Here is a 23,782-nt window from a genome sequence, read left to right as displayed (position 1 = left end):
TCTCTCCCTCAATCTCTCCCTCTCTCTCTCCCTCTCTCTCTCCCTCTCTCTCTCTATCGATATCTCTCCCTATCTCTCTCTCCCTCTCTATCTCTCTGTCTCTCCCTCACTCTCTCTCTCTATATATCTCTCCCTTTCTCCCTTTCTCTTTCTCTCTCTCCCTCTCTCCCTCTCTCAATCTCTCTATCTCTATCTCTCTCTCCCCCCCTCTCCCTCTATGTTAAACGATAAATTCCCCTAGGGACTTGTGTTGGTACCCTAGTAGATCAGAGGTTATTTACAGAGATAAACACACATTCCATACGACCACGATGCTAATATAAACAAACTATACGAAAAGGGGTGCACCTGAGGGTCCTTCGTTTAAGAAGATCCAATTAGGGTCCAAACCCTCTTTGAGTTCCTTTTAGTCCTTCAACCTGCAAAACAAACAATTCCAGAAAGTACAACAGTATATTGACCAAGCATCATAAATAAATCATTTCATAACATAAGGAAAGGTAGATAGTTATACAATTAAAAACAACCATTCGCATATGAATTATAACATTGACAACATGAACATGAAGAACATTTATATCAGGAACAAGACAAGTGTTTCTTTTATTATAAATAACTAAAGTACAGAAAGGAATGATTTCACCTGATTCGCCCTTTCGAGGGCTTCAAGCAGAATCATCCTCCGGATTCGTCCAGTCTCAAGCCTTCAACAAACTCCTTCCATGACTTACTCCATGATCTCTCAAGTAGAAAGACATCATCACACAAGGAAACAAGGGTTTCCTGTAAATGGGGGAAGTGCTGGAAGCACAAGGATCTTCAGACCTGGTCAGGGAAAATCTCAGCAGAGTGATCTTTCTCTCTCTTCTCTCCTCCTTTAGGCCTTCCCATTGAAGCCTTTTTATACTTCTCCCAAAGTAGTTTTTTAATTGGGAACAGTTGGGCCATGGGCACTAATAGGTAATCAACAGGTAAAACCTACGATCTCCATCTGAAATTAAGGAGTTTTAATTTTTTAAAGTGTTTTAAGACATATACGTAGGTTGGGTATACACAGACCCACGTACACATGCGTTTAGCTCGGGGCAATGTCACGTATAGGGAGTAAAACACTGCTTTTTGAATATTTGGACCAGGTCTGGAAGGAGGGGTTTCCCTAGGCCATGAGTGCAGCATCACAAACATCAAGAGTGAGGTTTGGAGCTATAACAGATGCCCCCTAATATATGAGGTCAGAAGGGGTACATGATGGCTGAAATGTATTAAGAAAGTTCATGGAAAGGAAATCTGCCAAAAACTGAGAAGGACTTCACCAGAGTTCAGCCTGCCAAGCCACAAAAGGAGATCAGAAAGAAACACTGTCTAAGGCGGGCATACCCATGCTCAGAGAAAGTAAAGCATGTCTACATATCAAGTACAAGTGGATCCACTAATTATAAAAGTATAAAGAACTAGAAAATACATAATGGATCATCTGATCATGATCGAACAAGTACATGTCTGAATATCACATATAAGAATGTCAATGATGCTGAAGAATGAACCAGATCACTGATATCAAAGACTGATCACAAAAGGTACCAAATGGACATGATAGAGTAGGATGGTACTACATTGCAAACTCAGGTGCCAGCATATACAATGTCGCCATGAATGACTGGAACATATAAGGTAGAGTGGTATCAACTAGCAGAAACAGGAACAATTGTCAAGTAACCCAATGAATGCTGATGCAACCTGAGGTCTTCACCGACCGCCGTGGTACATTTCTACACTATGGGAATAAATGATCTGGAGTCAACCATGTGAGAAATTGTTTGATTACCAGTCATTGATGTATACCATTAACAAACGCGAGACTCCTCACCGATAATGATAATGAGCGTCAAGGTACCCAGTACAATCTAACAAGTGTGAATAAATGAGCTAGATATGAACACCTGTAAGAATCTATCAATCAGGAGACAATGATGGTTTCCCACTGTCGATAGTGAAGGATCTTCCACTAATGACTGCAAACCCCAAGGTACTGCCAAATGGACTCTAGATCTTTGCCCCAGAGCAATGAATCATAGTCGATGGGGAAAGATCCGCTAGAAGGAAGGCATTAAGGCATCCTTCATCAATATAACGCGAGTGTAACTCGTAGGCCAATAATATGGAAGGGATCGGATGAAAAAAGATGTAGTAACCCAACCGAAGCATGTTTCTAGCGTACACAAGATGTGGCTAGCGCACGACAAAAACCCTCTGAACCAACCAATAATGAAAGTTGAGACAGAGGCAAGGTATCCAACAATAGGGTCAAATGGAAACCAAGGTACTGCTCGAATCCCAACGTGTGATAATGTAAGCTGATGTCAAACACAAGGGAAACCACTCAGTCAAAGACCCAGGATACTGATCGATGCTGAGCACAAGGTGACCTATCAATAATGAAAATAGGGCCAGGGTGCAGCTTTAGGCCTGTCCTCAGAGCAAGATGTCGTTGTTAATAAGGACAAGACCCGCCAGCAAGAAGCCAATGGGGACCTTCTCAAACCGGCACGAGTAAAGGACCAATATAGCTTATGTGATGATAGACATGATACTGACAACCCAGGATGGCCGACTGAAAATGAGTCAAGAGACACTACAGAGAGGCCGACTCAGACTAACTTTCCTTGAACAAAAGCACGACTCAATGTGACTATGTGGTAGCATATGATGACTCTGTATAAGTTTGTCATGCAGGAGGCACAAACGAACCCTCCATATGATTGGAAGAGATAACCAATCAGGGGAGGACTGAGTCAATAAGAAGGTTAAGGCGTGCCTAGGTCAAACTAAATCCCGCCCAAACGGAGGAGACTTTGCTTTGAGTGCTTTGTTCAAGGGCAACACGACTGACTCTAGCTACCAACAATAAGTGGAAATATTGTCCCGTTCCCGCTCTTTTTTTGGAATATATAATTTTTTTGTCTTTTTCTTTAAGCTGGAAAAAGAATAAAATAATGTTATAGTATAGTGGAAAGAAAGAGTGTCAGTGAAATAGATGATCTAGTTCCTGGGATTGGAACGTTCCTATGCTCAATGCAGGGAGGTGAAAACTGGTCAAAGACACTCAAAGGTGTGTTCCTTCCATGGATCAAGGTGTGTCAAGTTGCAGAAGGCAAGGGCATGCAAGTTTGATTTCACAGTAGTCATGGTCAAAAGTTGGCTTAAAACACGAGTTCAAGTGAAGTCGGCTTAAGGCCAAAAGGGTGAAAATGGTCAAAATGCAATGTAGTAGTACAACTCAACATAAAGGAGCCTCTAGGGTATAAGGCCAGGACGAAGTGAAGAAGAAAAGAGGAATGAGTCTTCATCGCATAAGTCATGGCAGGACTATAGAGGACTCCCGAGCCTACTCTGATCAGAGTAGCATGGGCAATAAATGTCAGTGAGGTGCTAACTACGATGCCCATAAAAAGGATGGCTCTACCATCGTGTCATGATTAAAAAATTAGCGAGTGAAAGTGGTTTACGAACCATAACACGATGGGGTCAACCCTATGGCAAGTGTGTCGACAAATGGAGGCTAGTGTGCATAATGCAATGGAAAAAATGGCTTCCCTAACCTATATGCCAGTGAGAAAATGATACCTGCCATGACAGGTCAGTAGTCATGGAACTGACTTGAAACCGTCGAAAAATGTCCAAAGTGAGCAGCAAATCATCACCGTAGATGACTACCCTTATGCTGGGTTGGATTTCCGAGGGGATCCTGATCTAGTATTACCACCGACCGCAGCATGGGGTGACATAGGTATGTGTTTTTATTTTTTATGATTTTTTTGTGAATTTTTCAAATTAATGAATTTTGAAAAATATTTTTGAAAGGATTCAAATGATTAATATGATGATCATGTTCCAGATATTGGGCCGGTATGACCAGATGAGTTCCCATGGCACAGACGTTGCAGTCGAGGGGTTGAAGAGGCGGTTGCAGATACAGAGCGACTACTACACACAGTTCAACGGCACTTGGTGAGACTAACTCACCGAGTACCGATGGCAACCATAGAGGATCTCCCTGAAGATATGCAACATCATGTGGTTGGCATGCCACATGAATGGGTTCGCACTCTTAGGCGTGTGGCCAAGATAGTTACCTACTTATCTGCTCATCCTGAGCTGGGGCATTAGATGTACTAGACATGATTATGGGCATTTGAGTCCCAATTTTTGTATATTATTTTGGATACACTTATGTACACTCGAGATGTTTTATGATATATATATATATATATATATATATATATATATATATATAGATACAGTTCGACTTTTTGATGCTTGACTTTATTGCGATGAATGATTGATGTGCCAGTCTAATGCTTGATTAGCGATAGAATCAGCTAACCAATTATGAGATCTTGGAATGTGAAAATAATTAATGTAATTAAATGATCTTTGCAACAACCTCACCCTTAAATACTGGCGATATAAACATGGATCCCTTACCCGATAAATGTTATTCAATTGTGACACTATCAATTATGAATCAAGATAGACTACCAACGAATCAATTTCATGAGAAATGGCTTCGGATAGTAAATTAATGACGGTAGTATACTCAGCCATATTATTTGAAACGGGACCAATGCATACTACCCTTAACACCATCAATTGACCAGTTGGATAGTAGAGTACCCAAGCTACGGAAGCAAGGTTCCGAGTGTGTCGACTAGCACCATCGACAAATCCAAAATAGACCAAGTCATCCATCAACACCTGCCACAACAGACCAAAAAGTGTCGATATCAAAAACTCTCGATGAGATATGTACAAATATACAAAATTTACAAAGAAGCCATTGCCTAACTGCTAAGCAAAGTACTTCTTAAGGTAGAGCCTGTCAGGGGGCTCCGCCAAATTTCTCCTAGGGATGTTTATCAGTACAACTATCGAACCAATCAATATACTTCCTCCGGAAAATAACTGTGTTGGAGCTAAAGGAACCGTACAAACATCGCTAGTCAGACTGGAGGACCTAGATTTGACTTCATGCAAAGGGAAATGAAAACATGACCGATGATGTAAATCTTCCAAAGGTCGATCTACAGCCGTCATTACTTCGAATATCGCTTCATCAGATGGAAAAAAAATATCCAAGCAATCCAACACAGAAGTGGAATCAAGGGTCTGAGGATGAGCCACATCACCATCTATCTCTTTCTCAGAGGAAGGAGTAGAATGGTTGTCTACATAGTTGATGACAGACTCACATCTAGGCTCTACTGCAGACATAAGAGATTCTATTCCACCCACCTTGCCATCATCTGATGTGGTCACAGATGAAGATAAGGTTCCAGGATCTGAAAAATAATGAGCTTGAACAAACTCTTTCTATAAAGGGTCCTTGGAGGATGAAATTGTATCTATTCTGGCCGTAGGAGGGGGAAGGTCAAACATACCCATCAATGAAGAGTACATCCTGACTCCTAGATTCTCAGTAGGTGGATGGGGGTTATCCACTAAGGGAACAGTAGAGTCTGAAGTTACTCGAGGATCAACTAGAGAGTAGTCAAAGTGATCAACCTTACCAATTTTCCCCTCATGAGGAAAGCAAATGACATGAAACAGGGTCGAAACAACGGCATCCATTTTGTATACCCAGTTCCTTCCTAAGAGGAGATTGTAGTCTAGGTTAACATCAATGACTTCTACTTCAATATTAACGACCTTCCCCCCAACACATATAGGAAAGGTCGGGATAATCCCATATGGCCTATGAGAATGACCATCAAATGCTGTCAAGAGGGTAGGTGAAGGAACAACTGAAGGCGATCCAATGGCCTTCCAACATGACATAGACATGACACACGTGGAAGCTCCCTCATTTATAATTGTTCGAAAAAATATTATTTTTCTGGTAGGTAGAATTTATATAGAAATCCATATGATGAGGAAGTCTCTTTTGACATTATGCATATCAAAAGTGAGAGCTAAAGAATTATTTGGATCCACTGCCTCCATTGCCGACAGCAAAGCACTTCTTTGAGCAGGACACGATTGGAGCATCTCTAAAGTGGACATAGAACATGGACTTTGCACCAGATCCTCAATAATGGAGTAATTCTGAGTTGCCCTAATATTAGGGTTGATAATCGCGCGTTTAGCGGAACCTTTCAGTACCCGTGGTATAGTCTCGATAGAGGGTCACTCAATATGAAGTGGGTTGGTAGTTTCGAGAACTATTTTATCCTTGGAAGTTTCGCCTTCACCATAATTGCGTGACTCTGTGGCCACATGGACATTAGAACCTATCATGAAAACATTTGATGACTTTCCCCTTCCTGGTTGCCCCCTGTGGAGGTACCAGGGTTTGAACTTGCGCCAGAAAGCAGTTGCTGCCCTTGGGGAAAAGGGTTGGTTAACACAACTTGAGAGCTAGAAGTCCCTTGCTGCCCTAACAAGCACTGAGCGTCTTGAATCTTTGGGCAGAGATGGGTTAAATGGTCTCCACTGCATAGCTTGCATGGAAACTTGACTTTCTTTTTAGACTCATTTCCACCACCACCAACATTATTGCCAGGATTATTTGCGTCAGTCTTCCCATCTTGACTCTTTTTCTTACCTCATCCTTTCTTCTTCCCATTGGAATTTTGATTCCCTTTGGGGTTGGTAGATTGGACGACATTAAATGAAGAGGGTTGGGAAGGCGAAGGGTTAGACGATGTGACCTGGTTGTTAGAAGCAGTTTTTAAGGACAACTTCTGCAATTGACTCAACAGGTTCACCGCATTTATGTCTACTGATCCAACGATACCATCCATGTGGGGACCTGGCTTTGACTTGGCTATATCAACCTTAGTCCCAGGATCATCTGGCAATATTTTTTGTAGAATCCCAAACTGAGAATAAATCAACTCTAAATGCTAGGCTCTAAAAATAGCTTGCTCCTCAGGATAGACTCCGGACAGGGAGACATCCTTAGATATTTCAGGTTGTAAAGATTTCAAAAACCATTCGAGATGGTATTTCGGGGGAATTTCAGCTTTAATAAGCCTCTTTCCCTATCTCCATTGCTAAATGTGATCAGAAATGTGAGTTGTCATGCCCTGACGGAAAGTGGCCAGAAGCTCAGTTCTGGCATCATAACGGATGGGCAACTAGAAATGATTTAAGAAAATATTAGCTAAGTCAGCGAAAGATGTAAAGCTGCCCCCTGGCAACTCTATATACCACTTGGCCGCATTATCAGTCAAGGTGTGTTGAAAAATTCTCAACCTAATCGAGTCATCAATAAGGGAGTTTGATGAGCACCACAAATGGAATGTGGTTACGTGGTCACCCGGGTCTTCACCGTCCTTTCCTTCAAACTTTGGAATGTCAGAAGGGAGTTTGGTTGGGACCGAAGGCCGGGCCGGATTGTATTTGATTGGATCATTTGTTGATTTCGTGAGATCTGGCAAATTCAATGTTGCCAAAAAAGGAAGCCTAGGAGGACCTTGGGGATTCCACCCAGACTGGGCGCAGTTCCTAAAGTTCTGAAAAGATTGGCCTAGATTTTGGGAGGCACCAGGCTGCTTGAAGTAACTCGCAAAACTAGCTGAACCAAAAGGCAGACCTTGTGATCCAGCAAAACTCAGAGTTTGACCAACTCTAGCCGAAAAACCTCCATAAGCGGTGAAGCTCGCTCCTAAAGGATTATAAGGAGTCGATAACCCCTGATAAGGATTCCAAGCAGAAGTTAAGGGAGGAATACTTCAAAACAAACTAACTATGGAGTACGACCTATTCCCTTGTTGGCAAAAAAATGGATTCCCAGTTCCCATGCCACTAACCACAGGGTTAGTCCAACCTTGAAAGGGATTATTGCTTTGTCCTGTAGTAGAAAAAGGCATAGATCCTATCGTCAGTTTGGAATGTGGTATATGACCACTTCCAAAAGGAAAACCCTGAAATGAAGCTGATCCACCCATCATGGATGTGGAGGCACTAAATGGAACTAACGGAATACCTTGTGAATGGGTGCCAAATGGGAAGAATCCAATACTAAAAGCATTGGATTGGGAATTTCCACTCGTAGAAGGAATGGAAATAGACCCAACTAAAGGTGTGCTAGCAAAAGACCCAAATAAAGATGCAGAGGGGATGGAAATAGTTCCTCCCCCTTGTACTGATGTTGGAGTCTACATAATTATAGCACTTGTAGTAGAAGCCATGCTTCTAGTAGTGGTCATCAATAGTAAGTGTGTAATGTGGCCTGGACTTGATGGTCTATGCATTGGAGATCCAATGTATTGTAATACTTCTGGATAGCTAGAAGGTAGGGGAGAATTCAGAGCCACTAGCGACTCTTGAAATTCTTCTACCTCTATGTTATCTTCCAATTGAAAGAGAACTTGAGAAAGAACTAGAGTGTTCCTCTCTTGTTCTGCGAAAGTTCCAGGCTTGTCTTGAACACTAATGTCCCTGTGAGGAGGATCAATCCCTTATGCATCAGCTGCTACGGGATGAAACCCACCGGCAGTGTTACCTCCGCACCTTCTAGGAGAAGCCTCTAAACTTGGTGGTGAAAGACCACGAATTCTTCGAGACTGTCTAGGTGATCGGTCAACCACTTTGAATTTTTTATTAAGATCTAACTAAAGACTCAAAAAATTGAAAGCTAGGCCAACTAAGAGCACAAAGCACACACTAAAAAGTCCTTAAAAGATATCATGCAGTCAAACAACTTTCGAGTATTTCCACTACGGGTGATGAGGAACAGACACCAAAATACAAGAAAGTGAAGTAAGGGGCCTTTCGAAGATAGTATGGGATGATGACAGCCTAATCCTACCAGCAAAGGTAACATAGGAAGTTACGCTGACCTCCTAAGAACAGCCTGCGGTGGTGCAAGTCCCCAAGCTTCACAAGGGTGCCCTCCAGTAGTACCGTTGAGAGTGATACAACGTCGACCTCAGGTGCCATGGGATTCCCCTCCGTAGCCACCTATGTAGATCCCTAGGAGTAGCAACTAAGGTTACCAACTCATATAAGAAGCCAGGAGAAACAATATTGAGGTTAGATCTGACAAGTAAGAGAGGGGGTATCTCTCTTCCTTATCTTCAAAAACCCTCGTGCTTAACTCCCAGATCCAAAGCTTTCCTGGTCTCCCTAATGCTATTGGATTTTCACTCACTATTCAGACTCCTATGTTTGACATTTTAAATGTCCTTGGAGAGTTTTCTCTCCACTCGCCTAATCCAAGGCCCTAAAATATCCTAAAACTTGTTGGTGTGTCTAACTTGACAATTATGAAAAGTTCTAGTATATTTTAATTAGCGCTTGTTTTTAAATGCGCTGTTCTTAAGTCAAGGGATAAGCGGAAATGAAACTTATGGTGTTTTGACGCATGTTAGCACCTAAATCTGCCTTAGGCTGAAGGAAGGCAAGATTCAGGGTAACCACAAACCATGCTCAGTCTGGTAGCCAGCCCTACCAGAACAGGAGAGGGCTATCTCCGAGTCATGCTCAGTGAATAAGTAAACGGAATGGTCTGAGATGACTAACAGTGAAATATTGATCTTAGGCTAGTAAGTAAATATGGATACAAGAAGCAATTTTTTATGAATGACTGAGTTTCTGGGATGGTATGGGACAAACGGACAACAATGAACAGAGAATTTAATACAAAGGCACAGATTACTTCGTGAGGCAAGATAGGTGGAAAGTCTAGAAATTTAGTTTGAAATAACTTGGAATGGAGGAATTGCTTAGGAGGGTGAAAAGGGCATAAGTACATGAATCCTTTTCAACAGAAGAAGAACACTAAACTTGAAATTTTCCCACAGGCAGAGAAATAAAAATGAATTCTACCTTATCTAACTTAGAAAAATTCACTGGAAATGAATATGAAATGAACTGTGGAACATTAAAAAATGCATATGAAACATAAGAGACACATTTGATACACTCACAACCACATGAATCTCATGAAACAGAGCCGCTGCCTTTCATTAATCCTCTGTCAAAATATACAATGAAGAACTGATTTTCTCTCCCATAGTCTCCCAGAAATTACAAGCCAACCCTTTGCAAATGGTTTGCATACAATAAATAGACTATGCCATGAGGAAATAGAATGACCAAGAGTTGGGGAGTTTTTAGAATCATTAAAAAGTGGAAGTGGAAAGCCAACCATTAGTTACAGGTGCAGCATTACAAAAATGACAAATGGCTTGGGTGACTGCTCGCCTTCCTTTGCCACTTGGATAGAAGCCAACCTTTAGTGGAAATACTTTAAATTTTTCCTTAGGTTCCAAAAAAAGTGTAGTGTAGATGAGCGGGCCCAATTGGAGAAAGTTGCAAATCGAAATGTCGCGAAACGGAGGTGAATTTGGCCCTTTTCTCTATATGTGTCGCGCCCAATTCTATATGCGTCGTGCCACTTTGGAGGCTGATTTGAGGCACCTGTAGGAGTCAAAATTGTGCCCAAGTGTGCTTGTTGGAAAGCCTAGCCTATATAATTTCGAACCCAAGTTGAACTTTTGAGTTTGGTGCTCATTTTCCCCTCCAAAACTTCATTCTCCCAAGACCGCTTCCTGTGTGTCAAAATAGGGGCAGAGAGGTCATTTTTTGAGTGTTTTTGACCTCCCGGGGACTCAAGACTTCCTCAAAATTCTTGTCCAAGCACCAGCAGTCATGATTTTTCATGTTGAATCCAAAAATGCAAACCATTTGTGATTTTGAGCTCCCAATCCTAAGCGCTGTGCCAGTGGCGCGGCGCACAGGGAGAAAAAACCCGTGTTGTAACCAAAAATTTGCCATGTGACCAAAATTGCCCAAATTTCTTGAAATTTGGGCTGGAACTTCCTTATCAAGTGCTATGCTGGGACAAAGATGCTTCGGCCAATATCTGAAGTCGATCAAGCTCCCTTTGCCTCTTTTGCTTCTTGATTGCCTTTCTCAATTTCGCCTTCAAATTCCTGATTCGGGCCTTGCATACTTTGTTTCGCGCCATGTAGTGGAAAGCCATGTGTCTCAGCAATGCATGGTCCTTGTCAGCCTTGTCCAGCAGCCTCTCCAAGTGCATGTTAACTCTCTCAAGATTGGCCTCCCGATCATCATTAATCTCTTGCTCCAATGACGTGAGCCCAACTCTTCTCCTTTGTGCAGCTTTGCGATGCTCACGAATGTTTTGTAGCTCCATGATCGCTTGTTGATCCTCCAGCTATTTGTTCCTCTGCTCTAGATATTTCATGTTCCATTTGGATCTTTCCAAATCAATGAACAAGGCTTGAATCTCTACTTGCTTCTCCTGGATGATCTCTTTAAGCTGTGCACTTGCCGGTTCTGTATCTGTATCATCATGAAGGAGAACGAATTTGGTCTCTCATTCACCTGATGGCTCACTTAAAGGCCCCTCATCATGCATTGGATCCTTACCTCTGTCCTGTATCTGTAGTGATGATTTCAGAAGGGAGCCCCCTTCCACCCCGGGTGGAGATAACACTCGCTTTGCTGCTGCAAACAAATGTCTAGCACCCCTCTGATATGTGATGAAAACCGGCACACTAGCACTCTCATGGTGCTCATAATGACGAGAAGGTTCACCCTTATGCTTAACCTTTGATAATACCTGTGAAGTGCTGAAGAGGTCACGGGAGATGAAATCATCACAAGTAATTCCCTGCAATCTCAGCTGATGAACCACCAAAATCTTAATAAGAGCAAAGTGATAAACACTGTTAAGTTTCTGCTGAGGGGTCTTGTGCTGCATGAATGTGTTCATCCTCTCTATGTTCCTGCAAATTAAACATGGGATGTTCATCATCTGTACCCTGGTAAAGTGCATGAGCAAGCTGATGTGATAAGCATATAGACGAGAGAACCTCCCCTCACAGCTGAAGTACTTCATGATCAACTTCATGAGTGGAGCATACTCATCTTTCAAATATCTGAATGGAAAGACTCTTGTGAGCTGCCTCAAGCAACTGGCCTTAGTAAGGCTCATAATGTTGCCGCTCAACCTTCTGTTTCTTGTGCCATGGTTCTCCAACATTCGGTATACCGGTTGCTAATGAGACAGTTTCGGGTGTCAGTGTGAAGGTGACCCCAACCAAGATAGAGTGATCTCCATGTAGGTGAAGCACAAAAAGACGGGCCAACTCATGATGAACTCGAACATTAGCCACTCTTTGACAAAACTCCAAACATGATAGATGCTGGAAACATGACATGGCAAGAGGGCAGGCCTGCAATTCAGTGAGGGTGGTTGGCTCATCGCTAACATGTTTGCCACTCTTGTGATGTCTCCTAGGAGCCTGTAGTTCCGAGGATGAATCACTTTGTGTCTCCATCTCATACTTTGATGAATGCTCAGATGCCATGACTGTTGTGTGTACTGTACTTGGGCTACCCTTTGATGATGGTGTGAAACTAGGTGTTGTTGTGATATCTACCACCAAGTGGAACAATGAAAAAAAAGGTAGTATTAGGAGGGGAATAATATGATGGGAATAGGGGTTATGGGGAGAGCTTTTGTTTAGGGATATATAGGAGGGTTTGGGGATTTGATAGGGTAGGGTTTTGGGGTTTTGATAAGGTAGGGTTTTGGGGTTTACATTGACAAAAGAGTGGAGGGATAAGGAATAGGGGTTTGGTAATATTTTAGGGTGGGGAGAATAGGAAAAAATGGGATAGGGGGGATAGGGAAAAATGGTAAGAAAGGGAAAATTAGGGGTGATAACGGAACCTTGGAAACAACACCACAATTATGCAACCCTAGCAACAATGGCTTTTGGTGCTTTCTTGTGGTTGGTTTTATGAGTTTTGTTGCAATTAAACATAGCCATGAACCACCATAACATTCACAAAATTTGATGAGCAAGCCATGATATAGAGCCTACCTGTTGATTTGAGGGGTTTCACAGGCAACTTGAGGCAATTTGGCATGGTTTCGGGCCTTTGTGGGTGTGCGCCGCGCTCGATATATGCGTCGCGCCCATTGTAATTTTACACTGCGGGGTCGCGCTCTGTGCGCCGCGCTCCCTATGTGCGTCACGCCCCTCTGTGTGTGCGCCACACTCCTGAAACCGACCCCAAACTTACTCCAAACACATGCTTGCACCCTCAATTTCTTTGCTATGTTTCTCTATGACCTTGGTGTGCGCAATGATTTGGTTGCTTGTGGAAACTTGTATATAAAGACCTTGGAGTCAGGTTTAATTTTTGCTTCTTCCAAACCCATTTTAATAATGTTTCATTTTGACACTTTTCACTGATTTAATGCAACACTGAATTTTACTTTTCCCTTTGAATTTTTAGCTAAAATGATGAAAATTTTGGCACTTTTGTAGGGGTTGCATAACATGGCGCTTTGCCAAGGAAACCATGACTACACCTGAAGAAATCAACTAGAGACATTTTGAAAATTATCACAAATGACACATTATTTGACGTTTCTTCAAAACAGAGTTTTGAAGAAAAATCGAAATTTGTCCACATGATAATGAAATTCTCTGAATCATAACTTTGTAAGGGCCTCACTCTGGCCTGCATGGCTTTATTGGACATGGTTGAAGACCAAATTGATTAATCTCTAGACCTAATTATCGAAAATGACTTTTTTCCATTAAAGGACTAGACCTTGACTGTCATGGACTTTAGTGATCATTGACAAAAGACCTAAGCCAGCAGGAGCCAGACATGAGGGGAAATGACTAGCATGACCTTTTCCTTCAGATTATGGCATGCTCCTAGCGGAATGCAGCAGGGTGAATGGAGCGGGACTCCTAAAAATGAAATGCATAAAGAGTTTTGATCTTTGACGGAGGACTGAACAGACCGACTCTAACATTGGCTCCAATGGGGGATGGTAGCTCCTTGGAGGTGCCAAGAACAACAGATCTCTGGAAGAGCTAGACAGTGCCTTCATCCATTAGGCTATGGAGTCATTATTTCAACAAACAACACGAGACTTCGACTCATTTATTGAATAAAACTTGACTTAAACCAACTTAATTATGAAACCAACAAGACTGAAAAACCGACTCAACGCAAAAGGAAATGACTCATGACTGACTTAACTAAAACAAGAACTGACAAGACTTATTCAATGGCAGTAGTCCATCAAGATTCGAGGGTTTCAAATCATGATGACAGCCACCTGTGTACTAATGCAATATGTATAATCATGTGTAATGTGTCTTCCAATGTAACCAATCAAGTAGATGCCTCCTTGATTGATTCTCCGGATTAGATCTTCTGGTCAACAACATATACTGGTAACTGGGCCTCCAAAAACATAATTGACCATGATCCCCTTCATCACTGAATACTGCAATAATCACCTTCACTACTGACTGCAACAAATCTATCATTGGATCCTGAAAAACATGAAGTCTTTCCTCCTGCTGAAAAAACAAGGTATCTTTTTCTCTTGATTCTGGTCTTTCTTCATAAATAAGAGTATTCTCCTGGTCTTCAAAAAATTCTAAACAAATAGGTGAGCAGATTTCCTCTTCAAAGAAAATTTAAAAACATGAGACATATGAGGAAGAGTCTGAAAGGGAATCTTGAATGGTCTGGTCTGCTGAAGTCTGAATATATTGTAGGTCATCTTCATATGATATGACAGCCAAATTGTCTTTGCATTCATCAATCATGAGAAAAGAAACCTCAAATGATTCTTGAAACCCAACACAATCATTTATATCATCTACCATAAATTCACCCAAAGCTTTTTCACTTACTTGAACAAAGATCTCATCTCGTTGTTCATAGAGGGAATGAGCTACCTCCTCATGAAGGTCTAGTTCTGGTGAGATAAGGTCAGTTAGGTTTGTACCTCTGTTTTCTCCATTTGAGGCAGCCTCAACCATGCAACTCTCTTTTTCCTCCTCACCATCTGTCTCTTGATCTGATTTATCATCCCCATTATCTGAGATTGGAACATCATTTTCTTGCATATCATCTTTTATTTCCACCAGATCTGAAACAAAACTTCTTCTTTCATCATTTCCAGCCATATGGAAATCTTCAGCCTGCTGATCTATAAAGTTGCCCACAGGACTGTCATCCTTTTCAGAAGAGGAAAAATTTCCACCATCACCTTCTTGACCGGGTGCACACTACAGATCTGTGTTAACTTGAGTTGGAACATGACTATTCAAGAGTTGATCTATTTCATCCTTAGACAAAGGAGATATGGCTTTTTTTTTTCTCTTGCATGAACAGTGATTTTCTTCAATATTTTCAAGTGGAGGAGTGTACAAATTTTCCTCAGACTGCTGATCCATTTCATGTAATTCATGTTGACTGTCAAGATGCAGAATTCCTTCATTTTCCACCGTACAAAGATCTTGATTCTGCTGCAACGTTTCTTGAGAATCTTGATGGGACTCCTTTAGTTTCTCTTCATGTTGCTGAAATGGATTCTCGTACAAGGCTTCCATGATCTCATCATCCATAAAATTATCATCCTCATAGTATTTTTCAAGGCTTTCAATAAAAGTAGTAGCATTTTTACAATAGTCATGAACTAAATTTAATGTTGGATAAGAGTCTTCATACTTCTCAAAGAACATGGCATGAAAATCCTTTAAACAGTAAATACAAGCAGGCGGCAAACTTTCATACCAAGATTGGGCTTCACCTTGTAGAGTGGCCAGGAATATCTTCATTAAGAAATATTCAAGAAAATCAACCTTCAACTTGTGAATATGCATGTGAAATTGAACTAGATGTAAAGCAGCGTCCTTCTTACCATCATCTTTAAATGTAGGCAGATTCATTGACCAATCTACCTTCGGAACTTTATTTGGAAAACCTGGGATGTGATCTCGGCTCATGGGAGCCTATATTCTTGCAACCCTCTCCTTTTTTAAAATCTCAAAGCTATTGATTTCTCTGCAGTGGAGTCACCATGAAGGATTGATTGCTGGATTCTTCAGTGAATGGAGTCGCCAGGTGAATGATTTCAACCGTATTCTTATTTCTGATCGTTGTTCACCATCAACCATCAGATATGAGCTTGATAGATGTACTGGGGCAAAAAAATCTTCAAGAAAACCATTTTCATCCCCAGTATGGTCGCCACTATGTTAGCACCTAAATCTGCCTTAAGTTGAAGGAAGGCAAGATTCAAGGTAACCACAAACCACGCTCAGTCTGGTAGCTAGCCCTACCAGAACAGGAGAGGGCTCTCGCCGAGTCACGCTCAATGAATAAGTAAACTGAATGGTCTGAGATGACTAATAGTGAAATATTAATCTTAGGCTAGTAAGTAAATATGGAAACGAGAAGCAATTTTTATGAATGACTGAGTTTCTGGGATGGTATGGGACAAACGGACAGCAACGAACAAAGAATTTAATACAAAGGCACAGATTACTTTGTGAGGCAAGACAGGCAGAAAGTCTAGCAATTTAGTTTGAAATAACACGGAATGGAGGAATTGATTAGGAGGGTGAAAAGGGCATAAGTACATGAATCCTTTTCAACAGAAGAAGAACACTGAACTTGAAAATTTCCCACAGAGAGAGCGATAAAAATGAATTCTACCTTATCTAACTTAGAAAATTTCACTGGAAATGAATATGAAATGAACTGTGAAACATTACAAAATGCATATGAAACATAAGAGACACATTTGCTACACTCACAACCACATGAATCTCATGAAACAGAGCCGCTTCCTTTCATTAATCCTCTGTCAAAAATATACAATGAAGAACTGAGTTTCTCTCCCACAGTATCCCAAAAATTACAATCCAACCCTTTGCAAATGGTTTGCATACAATAAACAGACTATTCCATGAGGAAATAGAATGACAAAGAGTTGGGGATTTTTTCGAATCATTACAAAGTGGAAGTGGAAAGCCAAACATTAGTTACATGTGCAGCGTTACAAAAAATGACAAATGGCTTGGGTGACTGCTCGCCTTCCTTTGCTACTTGGGTAGAAGCCAACCTTTAGTGGAAATACTTTAAATTTTTCCTTAGGTGCCGAAAAAGTGTAGTGTAGATGAGCGGGCCCACTTTGAGAAAGTCGCGAATCGAAATGTCGCGAAATGGAGGTGAATTTGGCCCTTTTCTCTATATGCGCCGCGCCCAATTCTATATGCACGGTGCCACTTTGGAGGCTGTTTTGAGGCATCTGCAGGAGTCCAAATTGTGCCCAAGTGTGCTTGTTGAAAATCTTGGCCTATCTACTTTCCAACCCAAGTGGACAGCTATGTGTCTCAGCAATGCATGGTCCTTGTCAACCTTATCTAGCAGCCTCTCCAAGTGCATGTTAACTCTCTCGAGATTAGCCCCCCGATCCTCATTAATCTCTTGCTCCAATGACGTGAACTCAACTCTTCTCCTTTGTGCAGCTTGGCGATGCTCACGAATGTTTTGTAGCTCCATGATCACTTGCTGATCCTCCAGCTATTTGTTCCTCTGCTCTAGATATTTCACATTCCATTTGGCTCTTTCCAAATCAATGAACAAGGCTTGAATCTCTACTTGCTGCTCCTGGATGATCTCTTTAAGCTGTGCACTTGTCGGTTTTGTATCTGTATCATCATGAAGGAGAACGAATTCGGTCTCTCGTTCACCTAATGGCTCTCCTGAAGGCCCCTCCTCATGCATTGGCTCCTTACCTCTGTCCTGTATTTGTAGTCCTGATGTTGGAAGCAAGGCCCCTTCCACCCCGGGTGAAGATAACACTCGCTTTGCTGCTGCAAACAAATGTCTAGCACCCCTTTGATATGTGATGAAAACTAGCACACTAGCAGTCTCATGGCACTCATACCGACGAGAAGGTTCACCCTCATGCTTAACCTATGATAATACTTGTGAAGTGCTGAAGAGGTCACGGGAGATGAAATCATCCCAAGTAATGCCCTACAATCCCAGCTGATGAACCACCAAAATCTTAATAAGAGCAAAGTGATAAACACTGTTAAGCTGCTGCTAAGGGGTCTTGTGTTGCATGAATATGTTCATCCTCTCTATGTTTCTACAAATGAAAAATGGGATGTTCATCATCCATACCCTGGTAAAGTGCATGAGCAACCTGATGTGATAGGCATATAGATGAGAGAACCTCCCCTCACAGCTGAAGTACTTCATGATCAACTTCATGAGTGGAGCATATTCATCTTTCAAATATCTGAATGGAAAGACTCTTGTGAGGTGCGTCAAGAAACTGGCCTTAATGTAAGGCTCATAATGTTGCCGCTCAACCTTCTGTTTCTTGTGCCATGGTTCTCCAACACTCAGTATACCGCTAATGAGACAGTTTCAGGTGTCAGTGTGAAGGTGACCCCGGCCAAGATAGGGTGATCTCCATGTAGGTGAAGCACAAAAAGACGAGCCAACTCATGATGAACTCGAACATTAGCCTCTCTTTGACAAAACTCCAAACATGATAGATGCTGGAAACATGACATGGCCAGAGGGCAGGCCAGCAATTTAGTGAGGGTGGTTGGCTCATCCCTAACATGTTTGCCACTCTTGTGATGTCTCCTGGGAGCCTGTTCTTCCGAGGATGAATCACATTGTGTCTCCATCTCATACTCTGGTGAATGCTAAGATGCTATGACTACTGTGTGTACTGTACTTGGGCTGCCCTTTGATGATGGTGTGAAACTAGGTGTTGTGATATCTTCCACCAAGGGGAACAATGAAAAAAAAGGGAGTATTAGGAGGGGAATAATATGATGGGAATAGGGGTTATGGGGAGAGGTTTTGTTTAGGGATATATAGGAGGGTTTGGGGATTTGATAGGGTAGGGTTTTGGGGTTTTAACAAGGTAGGGTTTTGGGGTTTACATTGACCAAAGAGTGGAGGGATAAGGAATAGGGGTTTGGTAATATTTTAGGGTAGGGAGAATAGGAAAAAATGGGATAGGGGGGATAGGGAAAAATGGTAAGAAAGGGAAAATGAGGGGTGATAATGGAACCTTGGCAACAACACCACAATTATTCAACCCTAGCAACAATGACTTTTCGTGTTTTCTTGTGGTTCATTTTATGAGTTTTGTTGCAATTAAACATAGGATGAACCACCATAACATTCACAAAATTTGATGAGCAAGCCATGATATAGAGCCTACCTGTTGATTTGAGGGGTTTCACAAGCAACTTGAGGCAATTTGGCACGGTTTCTGGCCTTTGTGGGTGTGCGCCGCGCGCCAAACCTAGTGCGCCACGCTTGGTATATGCGTCGCGCCCGTTGTTATTTTACACTGCAGGGTCGCGCTCTATGCGCTGCGCTCCCTATGTGCGCCGCGCCCCTCTGTGTGTGCACTGCGCTCCTGAAACCGATCCCAAACTTACTCCAAACGTGTGCTTGCGCCCTCAATCGCTTTGCTATGTTTCTCTATGACCTTGTTGTGCACAATGATTTGGTTGCTTGTGGAAACTTGTATATAAAGACCTTGGAGTCATAGGTTAAATTTTTGCTTCTTCAAAACCCATTTTAATAATGTTTCATTTTGACAATTTTCACTGATTTAATGCAACACTGAATTTCACTTTTCCCTTTGAATTTTTAGCTAAAATGATGAAAAAATTTTGGCACTTTTGTAGGGGTCATATAACATGGTGCTTGGCCAAGGAAACCATGACTACACCTGAAGAAATCAACTGGAGAATTTTTGAAAATTATCACAAATGACACACAGTTTGACGTTTCTTCAAAACAGAGTTTTGAAGAACAGTCAAAATTTGTCCACATGACGATGAAATTCTCTGAATCATAACTTTTTAAGGGCCTCACTCTGGCCTACATGGCTTTATTGGACATGGTTGAAGACCAAATTGATTAATCCCTAGACCTAATTATCAAAAATGACTTTTATCCATTAAAGGACCAGACCTTGATTGTCATGGACTTTAGTGATCATTGACAAAATACCTAAGCCAGCAGGAGCCAGACATGAGGGGAAATGACTAGCATGACCTTTTCTGTCAGATTATGGCATGCTCTTAGAGGAATGAGGCTGGGTGAATGGAGCGGGACTCCTAAAAATGAAATGCATAAATAGTTTTGATCTCTGACGGAGGACTGACCAGACCGACTCTAACAACGCAAAAGAAATTAATAAAAACCAAACTATATGAAAACACACTCGTTTTGTTCTTCGATGAAAGAAATTTCTACTAGGTTCAGAGGAACTTAAAAGAAAGCAACACATTTTTCTTTTCTTTTCTTTTACTCAAGCTTCACACTCACAAAAGTTAACAAAACTACGGATGTCCTAAAAATATGTGAAAATTTATCCTAATGCAATGAGTACATGTTGGTGCAAGACTTAAGACTACTCTAAATCAAGAAATGAAAGTAACTTGTTTATCAATATGATTTGCCACTTAAAATGTTTAGATGGAATATGAGTTGCTAATGCTCATTTTCATCTCTACACTAAAAGCAAGTTTCAAGACAAACAAAAATGCACTTTCATTCACTAAAAGAAACTAAATCAAAACAAAGTTCAAGAAAGAAAAACCAAGTTTTTCAAGAAGTTTTCTTCAAAAGAAAAACAAAAACGTCTTTTCAAAAGTGCTCTCAACAAGACTGAAACTTTATGATTGAAAAATCAGAAACAAAACACTTTGCAAGCTGACAACACAAAATGGATGAAAACTCAACAAAAAAAATGTGTTTCGAGATGCTCTTAACAATCCAAAGCAGCAATAAGAGCTTCGAAACAAAGACCAAAATATCAAAAAGACAATTTTCAAGAAAGTGTCAATCAACAACTTTCAGAAAGAAAGAAAAGTAGATGGTCACAAAAATGTAGTTTCATCAAACAAACAAAAAGGTCACCAAAAAAATTGACACAAAGATTGAGATCAATCTTCCTGCCCTGAGGAATCAGAGTAGCCAAGATTCCCAGCAAGAAATCTTGTGTGCTTAAACAAAATGGATGATTCTTGCAAAAACAAATAAGACCAACACTTTCCATAATCAGAGAGAATTTGAAATCATATACTTGCTATAAAACTAAAGATTGACACAAAAAAGTAACTGTTCAGGACTGAATCAAGCCAGCAAACAGACCTTCAGAAACAAAAAGATTTGAAAAATCTTGAAAATTTCAAGATATACGCGATTGTGTTAGTGCATAGCTACGTGTATATGCAACTCAACCTAAGGAAAGATGCATATACGCAGGTTTACTTAAGGAAAAATGTGTATATACGCTTCTGTAAACTGGAAAAATAGCGTATATAAAAGATTTCAGGAAAAAACAAAAAGCAGTCTGAAGAAATTGATCAAACTTACAATTCAAGTTCCTACAGGAACAGACTACACGGTAACAACAAGCAAATAGACAGCCGAGCCCTGATTAGCTTGAATAAACCCAAACTAGGAACAACAATACTGTTGTCCCCAGTGGAGTCGCCAATTCTGTTAAGGGATAAATTCCCCTAGGGTCTTGGGTTGGTACCCTAGCAGATCAGAGGTTATTTACAGAGAGAAACACACATTCCATACAGCCACGATGCTAATATAAACAAACTATATGAAAAGGGGTGCACCTGAGGTTCCTTCGTTTGAGAAGATCCAATTAGGGTCCAAACCCTCTTTGAGTTCATTTTAGTCCTTCAACCTAAAAAACAAACAATTCCAGAAATTACAACAGTATATTGACCAAGAATCATAAATAAATCATCTTCATAACATAAGGAAAGGTAGTTAGTTATACAATTAAAAACAACCATTAACATATGAATTATAACATTGACATCATGAAGATGAAGAAGATTTATATCAGGAACAAGACATGTGTTTATTTTATTATAAATAACTAAAGTACAGAAAGGAACGATTTCACCTGATTCGTCCTTTCACGGGCTCCAAGCAGAACCATCCTCCGGATTCGTCCAGTCTCAAGCCTTCAACAAACTCCTTCCATGACTTACTCCATGATCTCTCAAGTAGAAAGACATCATCACACAAGGAAACAAGGGTTTCCTGTAAATGGGGGAAGTGTTGGAAGTATAAGGATCTTCAGACCTAGTCAGGGAAAGTCTCAGCAGAGTGATCTTTCTCTCTCTTCTCTCCTCCATTAGGCCTTCCCATTGAAGCCTTTTTATACTTCTCCCAAAGTAGTTTTTTAGTTGGGAATTCGTTGGGAACAGTTGGGCCATGGGCACTAATAGGTAATCAACAGGTAAAACCCGCGATGTCCACCCGAAATTAAGGAGTTTTAATTTTTTAAAGTGTTTTAAGAAATATACACGGGTCGGGTATACACAGACCTACGTACACACGCATTTAGCTTAGGGAATGTCACGTATAGGGAGTAAAACATTGTTTTTTGAATATTTGGACCAGGTCTGGAAGGAGGGGTTTCCCTAGGCCATGAGTGCAGCGTCACAAACATCAAGAGTGAGGTTTGGAGCTATAACACTCTCTCCCTCTCCCCCTCTCCCCCCCACTCCCTCTCCCTCTCTCTCTGTCTCTCTACCTCTCCCTCTCCCTCTCTCTTTATATATATATATATATATATATATATATATATATATATATATATGTATATATATATATCTCCCTCTCCCTCTCTCTCTTCCCCCATTCTCTCTCTCTCTCTCCCTCTCCCTCCCTCTCTCCCTATCCTTCTCTCTCTCTCGATCTCTCACTCTCTCCCTCTCCCTCTACATCTCCCTCCCCCTCCCTCTCTCTCTATCCCTCTCTCTCTCTCTCTCCCCTTGTCTCTCCCTTTCCATCTCTCACTCTCACTCTCTCTCCCTCTGCCCCCCTCTCTCTCCCCCTCCCCCCACTCTCTCTATCTCTCTCTCTCTATCTATCTTCCTCTCTCTCTCTCTCGATATCTCTCCTTATCTCTTTGTCTATCTCTCTCTCTCTCTCTATTGATATCTCTCTCTTGATCTCTCTCTCTCTCTCTCTCTCTCCCCTATAATTCTCTCTCTCTCTCTTTCTCTCCCTATCACCCTCTCTCAATCTCCCTCTCTCTCTCTCCCCCGCTCTCTCTCTCCCTCTCTCCCTCTCCCACTCTCCCTCTCCCTCTCTCCCCCTCTCTCTCTCCCTATATCTTACCCTCTCCCTCTCCCTCTCCTTCCCTCTCTCACTCTTCCTCCCCATCTCCCTCTCCCTCGCTCTCTCTCTCTCCCATCTTTTTGTCTCTCTACCCCTCTCTCTCTCTCTCGCTCTCTCTTTCACTCACACTTTCTCTCTCCCCATCTCTCTACCTCTCCCTCCCTCCCTCTCTCTCTCTCTCCATCTCCCTCTCCCTGTCTCCCTCACTCACTCGCTCTCTCTCTCTCTCTCTACCTCTCTCCATCTCCCACCCCTTTTCTCTCTATCTCCCTCTCTCCCTCTCCCCCCTTCTCTCTCTCTCTCTATCTCTCTATCTCTCTCCATATCTACCTCTCTCTCTCTCTCTCTCTCTCTCTCCATATCTCCCTCTCCACCTTCCCCCTCTCTCTATCTCCCTCTCTCCATCTCCCTCTCCCTCTGTCTCTCTCTATCTCCCTCTCTCCCCCTCTCTCTACCTATCCCCTATCTCTCTCTCCCCCTTTCTCTCTCTCTCTCCATCCATCTACCTCTTCGTCTCCCTCTCTCTCTCTCTCTCCCTCTCTCTCACTCTCCATCCCTCTCCTTTGCACTCCCTCTCTCTCTCTCCCTCTCTCCCTATCGCACCCCTCTCTCTCCATGTCTATATCTCCCTCTCTCAATATCTCTCTCTTTATCTCTCCCTCTCTCTCTTTGTCTTTCTTGATATCTCTCCCTATCTCTTTGTCTCTCTCTCTCTCTCTCTCTCTCTCTCTCTCTCTCTCCCCCTCTCCCTCTCCCTATATATCTCTCT

This window comes from Pinus tabuliformis, chromosome Q (genome assembly GCF_031772625.1).
Source record: "Pinus tabuliformis cultivar Carrire ecotype Pingquan chromosome Q, CPIR1, whole genome shotgun sequence".
In the NCBI taxonomy this organism is placed as follows: domain Eukaryota; kingdom Viridiplantae; phylum Streptophyta; class Pinopsida; order Pinales; family Pinaceae; genus Pinus; species Pinus tabuliformis.
This window is presented reverse-complemented; position numbering follows the sequence as displayed.